Below are 13381 nucleotides of genomic sequence, written 5' to 3'. Positions count from 1 at the left end.
AAACACTTATTTGAGCTGAAAAAACCCTAAATACATATTCTCCCACTTTGAGATTTCGAACTAGCCTCTGTGACTGAAATGGCAATTCACCACCAAACGGATTTCATGCATGTCAAACAATTAGACTTTTTTTAAAGAAGGAAGGGGGAGGGATGGCCCTTGGTGGTCTTCCATGGAACTCATCTATAGACCACTCCCTGCTACAGCAGAATTCGCTTTCAGCTGCCAAACTGCGGTGGGATAAGGTGGGGAGATTTCAAATGAGGTGTGACATTTCGCTTCTATTCCATGAGGAATAGATAACTGTTGAAATGTATGCGCTGCTCTGTTTAATTCATGCAGTAAAGCGGGGGAGGGGGCTTCCTGACTTGAAGACTGGATGCTCCTCCCCCGTCCTCTTAAGGCACTTGGATGAGACACACTGTTCTCATTATCAGAATTGCTGGCATTCAGATAATGGGGATAAGGCTGAGCTTATAGTTAAACACAGAGCGCTAAAACTGATTAAAAAAGAAACTTTCAATAATCTAATTTGGGAACTTCCAAGGATGCTTCCTGGAAAAATTTTACATGAAGTGTTCACATCAAGAGAAATACCCACATCCATTTATGTATGTGACACATTTAATTCAAACATTATTCCTTTTTCTCTCAGGAAAAATTCTATACCTGAAAATATTGTCAGAAAAGGAAGTAGAATGCAGGGAAACCCTGTTGTGAGTAAATTGCTGTCCTGGTATGAATTTCTGCAAACATGTTTTAGATGGAAACTTAACAGGTTTTTTTTTTTTCAATATTAATATTATTATAGTACTCGTTGCTGTGACTAAATTATATTATTCTGTATTTTTAAAGAACTCAAAGATTTGGGGTTGTAAACCTGCTTTCCCAATGTTGAAGAGAATTTGTGGTTTTAACATTCTTGCCTTATTATTTTTTCATGGAAAGATCATTGCAATCAACTTGACAATCTTATTAGAATATGGCTTGGGAGGAAGGAAATGTTTTCTTTTAATAGCTAAACAGTTCTAGGATCAAATTTATGAACTTTAGCAATGGAAACAAAAATAACAATTACATGAATTAAAATGTCCTTGAGCCAGAAAGTCAGATAGAATGAAGAGGGAAATGTCACCTGATCTGTTCTGCTTCTAGTCAAATAGCATAAGCAAACCTCGGCTACTCAGTGGCCTCCTTAAGGAAATATCCCGAACTAGAGACCATAGAGAACTGAACTAGGCCACAGGATTCCCAGTCGGGCTGCTGTCGAGGAAACTGCTGACCTAGTGAATTTTTGGACCAGCTCTGCGGTGTATTCAGAGAAAGCAACCCTGCGCCTAGACAACCAGCATCTGACTTTCCTCCTGAGGAGTCACATTAGACAGGTTCTGCATTCCTACCTGGTCTATGAAACCACAGGCTGTACCCTTGGTCCCTGGGCACCCATCTCTGATGCCAAGTCCCAGTGGACTGAGACCCACTCTGGACCCCGATGGATATTAGAACATTTTCCTCAGAGCCCAAATTCTAATGGACAGGGCTGTTGACGCAGAAGTGATAAAAATTAATCAAGATTAATGGTATGATTTTTTAGAACTGTTTCTTGAAGTAACATACGAGCTTTGAATGCTTTCAATTTTACATCTTAGAGATGACACATAAACCTGTTTTGGTGGCTAAGGAAAACTAAATAAGGAAATAAAGGCCGTCTCCAATGATAGTAGAAACTTATAAAACATTATTCAAAAATTTAAAAATTTATTCAACAAAAATACATTGCTCTTTCTCACACCAGCCACTGTGCTAGGCGTGGGCTCAAAAATAAAGAAATGTACATCCTAGCCTCAGCATGTAGTCTAAAAAAGTTCAAACAAAGAGAACGCAGAGAGGTACACATGAGTGATGGGAGCAGTCAGTACCACATGGGAAACCCTTCTCCACGTGTCTGTTTCTCTGGAACACCTCTCAGACCCCTTCAGCAGGAGACCTTCTCACCCCAGCAGTTGGGAGTGTTACCTATTAACTGCTCTCAGCTGACGCCCTCCCTAGCGGTTCAGCACACGGATCAGCCATATTTTCACGTGGAAAATCTACCCAAATATCAAATGAAGGATTGCTCTTCTTCCCTGTGGCCTCTCCAAATTATCACTTAGACACAAGCCAGTGAGCAGGCAGAAGAGCGAGGAGAAAATTCCAGGTAAGAAGTGAATAATGTCCATCCCGAAGAGGGAAGACATCGTAAAAGCAGATTTTTATTATTTGATGTATCTGGTTTGGGGAAGTTTGGGGCTTGGGGTTGCAAAAGAAACAGATTTTACAGATGTGGCAAGTTTGGAAGGAAAAGCCAGTATTGGCTGGGAAAAGATGAGAGGCTCAGCTTAGATGGTAGGACAAGGCACCCTTAGCCCGGGGATGGAGAAAGGTCTTTATTGGGCAAAATGTCACATCAGTTCTGGCGAGGTTGAGTTCCAGTGGTGGTGAGAACAAGTCAGACAGGTGACATCAAGCTGAGTACATTTGTCAGCAGATGTGAGAGTCACACTGCAAGTGACATGCTGCAAGTCTGAATGTTACTCCTGTTGATGTGAGTAATGAGCCTGAACTTGGAACTCAGGGAAACTGCACGTTGTTTGGGGCCCAGGTATTGTGTCATTAAACTGGCCGGTTGGAGGTGCTGTTTCATGGAGAAGGTGAACTGATAGTGTCTGTCTCAGGGAAAAGATGGAGCAAAGCTGAGTCCCAGGGAACCAGGTCTTTGTGGGAGAAATCTCTCCATTCTCTGACGGCAGTGCTGAACCCAACAGAAGGATTTTCAGTTTCCCATCTTGTCTTTTTGTGTTTTACTGTATCATTGCTTATCCTAGAATTTTTACATTGAATTCAAAGCTTTCTGGTTTGCGTCAGTTTTGCAGTTAAATTCAGCTGCTTTCTCCACACCCCATCTACAGGGATAAAACCCAAGACCACTGAATAGAGTCTTCTGACTGGAGGGAAGTTCAGCCAACTCCTTGCTGCTCACAGTGGGGTCCTGGGACCAGCAGCCCCAGCAGCATCTGGGGGCTTGTGGAAAATGCGAAATTTTGTGCCATACTCTGGACTTGTGCAATCAGAACCTGCATTTTAACAGGATCCCCAGGGGATTCGTGGGCACAGTAAAGTCTGAGACACATGATCTAATTCAGAGGCTCTCAACATTGAACCTAGAGCAGGGTGATTCTGTTAGGCTAGATTTCAGGGTGTACCCCCACCCAGAGTTTCTGACCTAGTAGGTCTGAGATGGGGCCCAAGAATATGCATTTCTAGCACTTTCCCAGGTGATGCTAATGCTGCTAGGCTGGGGACCATTCTCTGAGAAGCACTGCTTTCATTCATTCTCCTCACTTAGAGGGAACCAGATGCTCCTGAGTTCAGATTTCAGCCCTGATGCCCACCAGCTGTGTAACGTTGGGCACACTCCTGACCTCTCTGAGCCTGTTTCTTTCTACAGTGCATGGAGTAATACCAACTTCATCAGACTTTGTGAGAATTTAAAGAGATTTTTAATAACCAAACACCTCACCCCTGCCTGGCCCCAGAATGTGCTCTTCAAACTGTGGTCTGTAGACCAGCAGCATTGGGAGCCCCTGGGACCTGTGAGAAATGCTGTCTCTGCCCCCAATCCCCGCCCCACCCCAGACCTGTGGGATCACAACCGGCATTTCACAAGACCCTCAGGTAAGAATTACACGTGTTAAAGTCTAAGAGAAGTTCTGTAAGTACACAGGTCCTCACTTCCCAGGTCCAGCCAAGAATATGGAAGCTCAGGGAATGGGGGTTTCTAGCCCCAGATCAGGCATCAGGAACTTGAACTCCTAAATCTCTTGTCAGTGTTCCCACTCTCTCAAATTCCAGCCACACATGGAGAGTATGATTGCTCATCTCAAGTCTGGACATTCACCACCAGCCACCCTCAGGTGTGCAGAGTACTGGGAGGCACCAAAAATCTGCATATGACACTCAAAATCCCAAGTTCACCACGAATCAATACAGCCCCAGAGGAGAGAAGGGTTTCTAAACCATAGGATTTGCTTATTTGACTTAAAAATTGTTTTTTCTTTATTGGTTTTAGAGAGGGAGGAAGGGAGAGGGAGAGAGAGATGGAAACATCAATGAGAGAGAACACTGATTGGCTGCCTCCTGCATGCCCCCGACTGGGGTTCGGGCCCACAACCTGGGCTTGTGCCCTGACTGAGAATCAAAACCGGCCACCTCTTGGTGCAGGGTCAACGCTCAACCACTGAGCCTCATCAGCCAGGCTTATTTGACTTTTTGATTGCTTTTTTTGGATACTCACATGGAGGTTCTACTTGAATCCTGTGAGCAGGAGAGGGGTAGAAAAGAGGGATGGAAGAAAGGCCATGCAGGGGCTAGAGCTTCCGCCTGGGAAAGAAAGGAGACTCTGGGATGCCGAAGAGAAGGACTTGCTCCCTGGGAATCCGGTTTCTGTTAGAACAAATGCACAGCTGAGTTCCCAGCGCGGAAGTCAGCCTCCTCAATGTTCTCGTGTGTGCTTCTTTGGGAACAAAGTACTGTTTGGGAGTCATTACCATTTGTAGCTTATAAACCACACATAGAAATGAATCCTTCCTGAACATTCTAACAAACAAAACAATACAGGAGTGACTTTGGCGGAGTTGGGAAGGCAGCATAGCTTTTTTGCATACTTATGAATAATGACATCTAAAAAGAATCTAACAGGACATATAAAATAGTTAGATTTATTTGATAATGAACGCAATTCTGGAAACTCTGTTGTCCCCCTTGAAGTGGCCCATAAGTTTCAGGCAAACTGTGTCATTAAATTTGCTTTTCAAAGCCTCTGACTCTGTGATTGAAAGAGTTTGCTTTCATTTCATTAGACATCATGGACCAGGACCACTTTTTACTTCCTTGAAGCTGAAGAAGACTGACACACATAAACAAGCCATCCTCTCAAATACCGTGGCTGTGAGATTTATGCTACCCATCACAGCAGCAATCAATACAGCGGTATGTGTTTTATAGCTGGAAGAAGTTCAGGGATGGGGAATAATTTATCCAAGGTCATAGCCAGTCCAGGTTGGGGGTAGGCTTAAACTTTAGATCCCCAGTCTGCAGCCTTTTGATATAAAATATAGACATAAAAATGATAAGTTCCAACTAAGAGCTAGATTTTAAACTTTGAGTCTTTGATGTCCTTACTTAGCTATATTTTTTCCTCCCTGACCCTTAAGCACTGACATCTCCTGGATATAGCACCAAGGTTAAGTCCATGTGAACAGAGGCAACTTAGGAGTAAATAGATTTCAGTTAGGCTTTAACTAAAAGCCCACTTGTGAGATTGGGCCTCCAGTTCAATGTGGGGCAGAGCCCTTTTGGATAAATCCACAGCTCAACTCATTTAATGAATAAGGACTCTGAAAAATTTGCCTCCTCTCCTTCCCCAATTCCCAGATACACTTCAAAATTCAACAAGATGGGAAAATCAAGCAGTGATTGCCTCTAAAGAGGAGAGGATATTTTTAGCAGGAAGGAAGGAGCAAGGGGGAACTTTCTGGATTGAAAGTAATTATCTATTTTCATAGGGATTTGAGGTAGTTGGTGCAGCCAGCTTTTGTCAAAACTAATGGAATGATACATTGAAATTCATGTGTTTCATTATATGGTAATCTTACCTAAAGTAAAACCCTGTATAATAAAACAAACTCCCTAAAAAAGATTTGGGCCAGTAATAGGGTTGAGGGCTAAAAGTATTAAAGTTGCCCTTTTTATCAGCTCTGTCAGCATCTCCAACCAACCACAAAATACAAATGTCTCTGACCACTTCCTTAGTGGGGAGCAAGTGGAAGCTCTCAGAAGCCAAAACGTGTCTCTAAAATAGAGGAGTATGTTCTGGGCTAATTGTCTTCCTGCCAGAGAAACCAGATCTTTGCCTCTGAACTGAGCAGGCTTCCTTCAGCAGTCAATCCTCATATACAAAAATAGCCGCTAGGGCTGTGAGCCTGTGTGTGTATGTATAGGGTGGGGTAGCTGAAGACTTGCAGAAACTTTGTCTGGAATTACCTGGAGACCCAAGGCACATTGTTAGGAAAATAACTATTTTCTAAAATAAAAAATACAATTATTGAGAAGAACAGGATTGGCATACATTTTACAATCTCTAATGCCAGCCTTAATAGAAACAGATGAATGTTCATATTTGCTTCTGTATTCAATATTGAGAAAACCCAGCTTCACACAGATATGTAGTTGAAAATGGAAAGAGTCATTAATACCTTTTTCATATAATTGTGGATATTCTTGTTTGGCACTATGCCAAATTGGGACAAGTTTCTTAAAGAAAAGATTCATTATGAGATTTGAAATTATAATAATGAACTTTTCATACTCTTTTACATTAAAACTTATTGATTTATTTTACATTTTGAATGAATATTTTACCCATGCATGATTTTGTAGCATTATGTGTTTTGGTCATTTGGGAAATATTTGTTCATTGAGAGATACAATATTTAAAAACCCACATTCATTAATAATACCACTGACCTCATCAGAGATATCTTTAAGTGTGGTGAAGCTGTCAAGCCCATGGGGGCAGATCCAAGTTTTCTAAAATTTTAATTATCACTTCAGAACTCAAATTTTATTATTGGCAGTAAATACTGCCAATTGTTTTCCTTAAAGTAACAGGCTTGTTTTGTTCCTTTTTGAAAAAAATATCTACCTAACCCCAAGTCTGAAAAAAATCAGCGGTTGTCAGTTTCCCTTTCAAGTTAAAATGGTATTACACAAAAATAGCAGCTAGTTTAGCTGGCAACTCAAATATTGGTACCTCAACAGTCACTGCATGCCTTACCTTGAGACACTATGTGAACGTCGGTGTGCAGCAGAAATGATTTAGACTTCTCATTTTGTCACACAGAATTTAACAAGATGTGTGCTCAATGGTTAAAATGTACTAAAAGTCTAATTTTTCTGGCATTTTTTTCCTGCAAGTTCATAGTGGTGAAGCACACAATCACCACTGTACAGTTTGGCGCCACTGCCTTGATTCATGCTTAGTGTGTGGTCATCTCTATGCAGAGATCCCATGGGCTTGCCCTAGCGCCTATGTTTGCAGCATCTTGTTTGTATTAAAAGGACAGTAACATGTGGGCTTTATAAAGCCTTTAAGCCAGAAGCACCGTTCTTTGTCTTTTATCTCTTTAGCCTCTTCCTTGGCTGCTCTGAGTCAACTATTTCTGCCTTGTTGACTATAGCAGTGGTTCTCAAAGGTGGGGTAGGAGAAGGGAGGGATGTTGATGTGACTGATTCCCAGAGGACACTTGGCAAAACTGTCTGGAGACAGTTTTGTTGTCATGACTTGGGGAGTGGTGTTAATGGCATTTATCGGGTAGAAGGCAGAGATGCTGTTAAAAATCCTACAATGCACAGGACAGCTCCTATAACAAAGACTTATCTGGCCCCAAATGTCAATAGTGCTAAGTTTGAGAAACCCAGGATTACACAGGATTATTGATATCATATAATTGAAAATGCCAATAACTACTTCTGGTGGGCATTTTCATGGAGATAGTTCCCATTCTCCTGATCTCTATGGCTTGTGATGCTAAATGCTGCAACAGCCCCAAGGAAAGGGTTGTGGAACTCTAGGGAAATCAAGGTCCTTGGCCTTGCAACTTATTGATCCCACAAAGACTATATTCCATAAGGTCCTGGGTATGTACATATCATGGAGTTATAACATGGAAGTTAACCCTCCCATGCCTGGCACCATGGCATATGCATATTGCTCTGCCTGGTAGAGACAAGCAGGTAAAGAAGTACAATGCTATTTACAACATAAAAACAACATGATCTATAGAGGAAGGAAATAAGCACCTTCTTACCATTTCAAATTATTCTGACTAATAATTGTATCATCAGTGACTTCATTCCGAACCCAGGTTTATTTATTGAATTTTATTGACCAGTTTATAGAAGGTTGGTTTTTTTTGTTTGTTTGTTTGTTTTTTAAGAGAGAGTGGAAGGGAAGGGGGAGCAGAGGGGAAAGAGAGAGAGAAACATTGATGTGAGACAGACACATTGATTGGTTGCTTCCTGCACAAGCCTGACCAGATCAAACCTGCAACCCAGGTATGTGCCTTTGACTGGAAATCAAAACTACAACCCTCTGATGCGTGGTCTGACATTCTAACCACTGAACCACATGGGCTAGGGCAAAAGGTTGGTCCTCTTATCTTGCAAGGGAGACACTGGCTGCATGGATTGGTTTTATTTTCTTTAATAATATTTTTATATTGGTCAAACAAATGTGTTTAAAACAGGCATCCTATGCTGTTGAATGAAAAGCAAATCTTCCACTTAAAAAATCTGTCACAGTCTCTCTTGAAGAGTGCATATGCACGCTGCATCAGATAGCAGCAGATTCTTAAATATTCTCCTTATTATCCTGCAGAGAGATGACATGTTTAAAACACCCTTAACTGTATATACTCACATCACCCTAAAATACACCTTAGGGAAAACCTTCAGTAATTATTTACTGTCTGGGAGGTTTACTCCCTGAGAAATTATGCTTGGCCTCTCCCCAGCTAAAAATACCATGAAGTGAAATTCACATCTTTCTTCCCCTGGGGGTCTGGCCAACCCTTTCTGATAGCAGTGCATACTTCTGTGAGGCCACTAAGGCTGGGACTTCATATGTTTGTGATTGGAAGATTATTGTTACAGTACAAAGTGATATATATATATATATATATATATATGGAACAAATTAACAAATACACTCGGGGGTAGGTGTGAGTTTTTCAGTGTGGAAATGGATTCTGTCCCAAACCATTGAAACATCTGTTTCAAGCCATTCTGAGCTTGGGAGAATGTGGGGACCCACCATATGATTCTCTTGGAAAACGCTTGTCTCACAGTCTTGACCTAAAAGATGGCATCTGGACAGGGGAAGAAACAGAAGTGGTCTTGGAATCACATCCTCTTAAAATTAAAACAAAACAAAACCATGTCCTTATCATTTTTAAAGTGTTCTTCACAGCATAAAAATTCCCCCAATTTCCCCTTTGTGTTTTTTTTTTTTTAAAAAACCCTTACATAGCATATTTGTCAAAATGAAGAAACTGACATGGGTACATTATAATTAAGAAAACCCCAGACTTTATTTGGATTTCACTAGTTTTTCCACTAATGACCTTTTTATGTTCGAGGATCCCATTCAGTACACCACACTGCATCTAGTCATCATTTCTCCTAGTATTCCTTCTTGGCTTTTAATGACCACCCTCTCTTCTTTTTGACTGAAACAGTAAGCTTCAAAATGGGATCTTAAGAAGCCTTCCTAAACATACTAGCGCCAACTTTCAATAGTGTCTATTTTAGGGGAAGGGAAAAAAAACAACTTTTCCTTTTTCCTCCTAGGTTTTTCCATTGAGACCCTGGAAATTAAACTGACAAAATACAGATTAATAGGAGAAAAACAGCACTTATTAATAACGCAGAGCACATATGTGCAGGAGAAACTCAATGATGAATAACTCAAAGGGATAGTTAGAACTTGGAGCATATATAGCATCTTAACCAAGAGCAATAAATCGATAGAGAAGTAACAAGACACAGGAAAAGGGGTCAAGGCTTTCAGGAGCAGCAAACTGTGGGAAAGTATGGGAGGAAACTAATGGAAGATAATGGTTATTCAGAAAACTTTGTTATCTGGATTTCTCTGAGTGCTGTCTCTGGCCTGAGAAGAGTGTAGACTTGTCCCCAGAGTTAAGAGTTTAAGAATTATCCTCCCCTTCCTGGTATGAGAAAGGAAGACATCTTTACAAATGAAATTTTACATTCTGCTTTCAGGGAGATGGGTAGGGGGAGAATAGAAAGTTGGTTTTAGCATCTGCTGTTTCTCAGCTTTCTTCAGTTCACGATCATCCATATGCCAAAGTGGCATATTTGGGGGTGGCATGTTCTGTTCTCCGGAGCTATAGCTCAAAAAACAAATAAACAAAAACCTAATGAAAAACATCTTTGGAAAATTGAAACATTCCATCAAAAGGCTCTCCCGCTCGCCATTTTTACCTATATAAACTCAGTCATCATCTTTTTCGTGAATTTATTTTCTACAGTGTTATTGGCTACTCTGGTATAACTTAGTATATAGCTGGATCTGTCTCATGGGTCAGAACAGGAGGACATCCAGCAATAGGAATGACCAGACTAATGGAAGCAAGGTCTTAGAAACTAGACTTGCTGACTGGGAAAGAATAGAAGTTTGGACTAGACCATGTTTAACTACATGAGGGGAAGTTTAGAGAGCTGGACCATGTGCAGAGCTAGGCTTCTGGAGACACTAGAAATGTAGCATCATAAAGTGGAGCAAATAGCATGGGGATGGGCTGGGGCTGGTGGGCTGGTGGATAGGCTGGTAGAGTGATATGCAGGAGCCAGCAGGTGATGAGGAAGAGGTTTTCTACAAAAACAGGTAGGACATCAGCTTGGGCTCACACTGCTTGTGAATCAGAGGCAGGGTCCTGGTCCGAACTGAGAGCTTAGTTTTTGAGTTGGTAGCTCTGGCAGGATTGGGGCAAGCAAGAACTACCCAGGAGCAAGATACCCAGAATCCAAGTGTGAAATACCTGGGGTACCAAGGTAGATACTTGAGTACAGGAACTTCTGTCATTAGAATCGGGGTGAGGTAAGAGCAAGGTCAGAACCCAGGTTGACTTGAGGTTGAATTAACTTCCCTGCTGAGCAAAAGATGCTAAATTCCCCCTGAGTAGGAGAAGAAGTAATCACTGACCCTAACTCAGAGTTTCTCAACCTTAGCACCAACAAGATTTGGGATTGAATCGCTCTTTGATGTGGGGGTTGTCTTGTGACATAGGAGACTGTTTAGCAGTATCTCTAGCCTTGACCTACTTGATGACAATAACACCTTCCACCTCACCCCTGCCAAGTTGTGACAATCAAAAATGTCTCCCAAATACTGTCAAACATCCTGTGGGACAAGATCATACCCATTGAGAATCACTGTTCTAAAATGAAGTCGACCCAATGGAAGACATTAAATGGCTTTAGTTTAGCTAGAAAAAATGTTGGGGGGAAGGAAACCATGCCAGTTATTACATCCCACAAAGGAAATCAAGGGAAGTGATGTACCTAGTAAGGCAATGTGAACTCAATACTTCCTTTGTAATGAGCCACTGAATAGGCAAGTGTGAGAACATTTTGGTCTTTAAATGAGGGAGTCTGGGACCATAATTTGCCTTGTTCCATATAAACAATATATGTAGCAGAAGTGATGGGATATCATTCTACACTTAGATCAGTGGCATAATATTGTGTCTCCAAATGTGGCAACACACAGCTGTAAAGACAAAATAGTTAAACTTGAACTCCAGCTCCTAGTGGGTAGAGAGGGGTGTGAAGTAGGGGAACAGCAACTGACCATGACATACAGAATTTAAATCTGTGGAGAAATCAAAGAGAATCTACTTGTGACATGGACTCAGGAAGTTCATCATTTCTGGCCACAAAACAAAAAGTCCCAACTATTTATAATCTGCCCAACGCGGGTAGGCAGAAGCAAGCAGGAAACCAGAGTGGTGCTGTGAGCATTAGCTGAAGTCTCCACTGTACAGTGGGGAAGGGGCACTGGAAAGAAAAAGACCCCAGTTCAAGCATCACCAAGGATTCATGGAGTATAGCCGTAATTGTGGTTTCAGGGGAAACTTGAAGCATGTTTAAAAATGTATGTCCCACCCTGGCCGCTGTAACTCAGTAATTAGAGCATCAGCCTATGCACCAAAGGGTCACAGGTTTGATTCCCAGTCAAGGGCATGTGCCTGGGTTGCAGGTTCCATCCCTGGCCCTGGTCAGGGTCGTACAGCAGGCAACCAATCAATATCTCTCTCACATCGATGTTTCTCCCTCTCTCTCTCTCTGCTTCTCTCCCCCCTCCACTCTCTCTAAAAATATATATATGGAAAAAATATCCTCAGTGAAGATGAACAAAAAAATAACAATGTATACCCAAATGTGATGTGATAAAAAGTTGAGGATCCCTAACAACAACCATGACCACAACACCCCCAAAACACCAAGCCCTCTAGGTGACTAAAGTACCTATCGCTGGATTTCGGGAGCAACCTCATAGGCCCAACGAGCAAGAAAGAGCCTTAGCTGATGGAAGAAGGCGAGAGCTAGAGATGTGAGAGTCTATTATTTGTAACTGGGCAAAAACCCTAAAAATGAGTACCATGTATTGGTCATGGTGCAAAGAACACTTGACAGCTTCTTTAAACGTCATGTTTTGCAGATGAGGAAACGAAGACCTCATGGTGAGGCGTACAAATAAAAGAGCTGGATAAAACTCAGGTCCTGACTCCCGATCTTCAACTTTACCCAGGGATGATAGTCAGGAGATGTAACAACCGTGCCCCGCAAGGTGAGAGCAATCAGAACATGATGACCCTTGAGCTGAACCACCCTGCAGACCCCTGCTGGGCCCTGCCAGCTGGGTCATGGGAGGCTGGTGCAGTGACCCAGCGAGGGAGAGACACTGGAGTTCCCCGGGTCAGCGTTTATTTCCACATTGGTGCTGGAGCTCTGTACCTCAGCACTGAACCATCCAGTCAGTGCACCAAACCGTCCAGACTTGTGCACATGGGCTGAGTATTGACTTTGTTCCCACCTGCCTCCTCCCAGGCTTCCTTTCTTCCAGGTCCTGTCTCCACTTGTCAGGTAAAACATGGAAATCTATGTCCAGCACAGACTAACTAAAAGTGAAGGAGAAATCAGGGTTTCTGCTGCCTCGAGCACTCATCGATGGGCAGCTTTGAAGTAGAAGTGCTCACGTGGGGTTCTATCAGCTGCACCGGCTCAGTGAGTTCTGGTCAGAGATCCCTCTAGAAAGACACTGAAGCTCCTTGTCTTGCTCTTGCAAAGGGGGTGGCAGGTAGGGCTGGGATTCAGCTCTTCAGAGGAAAATACTTAAAATTGTTGTAAAGTTGCCCTCAACCAGCCTGGCTGGTTCACTGTTGTTGAAAGCAGATTGGAGGAAGAAAGCAGTATCTGTGGCTTTAGGTAGGGGACCAGACTGGTGGTAGAATAGAAAGCAGTGCTTCTTAATTCTAGAATCACCCTCCGGAGATTCTGATCATTGGGCTGGGGTACAGCCCGGCGATGGGTTAAAAGCTCCCCCGTGAAGCAATATGCAGCCCAGGTGGGCATAACGGATCTAGAGAGATGGCAGGACCTTTGCAGAGACCACAGCTAGGGTGGGCTTCTGGTTTTGCCACTTCCTAATTGCATTGAGAAAATGACCAGATTAACTCAGTTCATTTTCCCAGTAAGCCGC

General features: G+C 42.4%; 1 long non-coding RNA gene across 1 annotated transcript in view; it reads left to right on the top strand.

Annotated features, from left to right (window-relative positions):
• Positions 1–12490, top strand: part of LOC118636443 — a 52202-nt gene extending 39712 nt beyond the window's left edge. Inside the window, exon 3 of the long non-coding RNA XR_004960653.1 lies at positions 12341–12490. This is a non-coding gene — a long non-coding RNA (uncharacterized LOC118636443). The remainder of the gene's footprint in view (positions 1–12340) is intronic.
• The last annotated feature ends 891 nt before the right edge of the window (positions 12491–13381 follow it).

This window comes from Molossus molossus, unplaced genomic scaffold (assembly GCF_014108415.1).
Source record: "Molossus molossus isolate mMolMol1 unplaced genomic scaffold, mMolMol1.p scaffold_m16_p_2, whole genome shotgun sequence".
Classification (NCBI taxonomy): Eukaryota; Metazoa; Chordata; class Mammalia; order Chiroptera; family Molossidae; genus Molossus; species Molossus molossus.
Note: the sequence above shows the minus strand (reverse complement) of the source record. Positions and strands in the feature narration are given on the sequence as shown.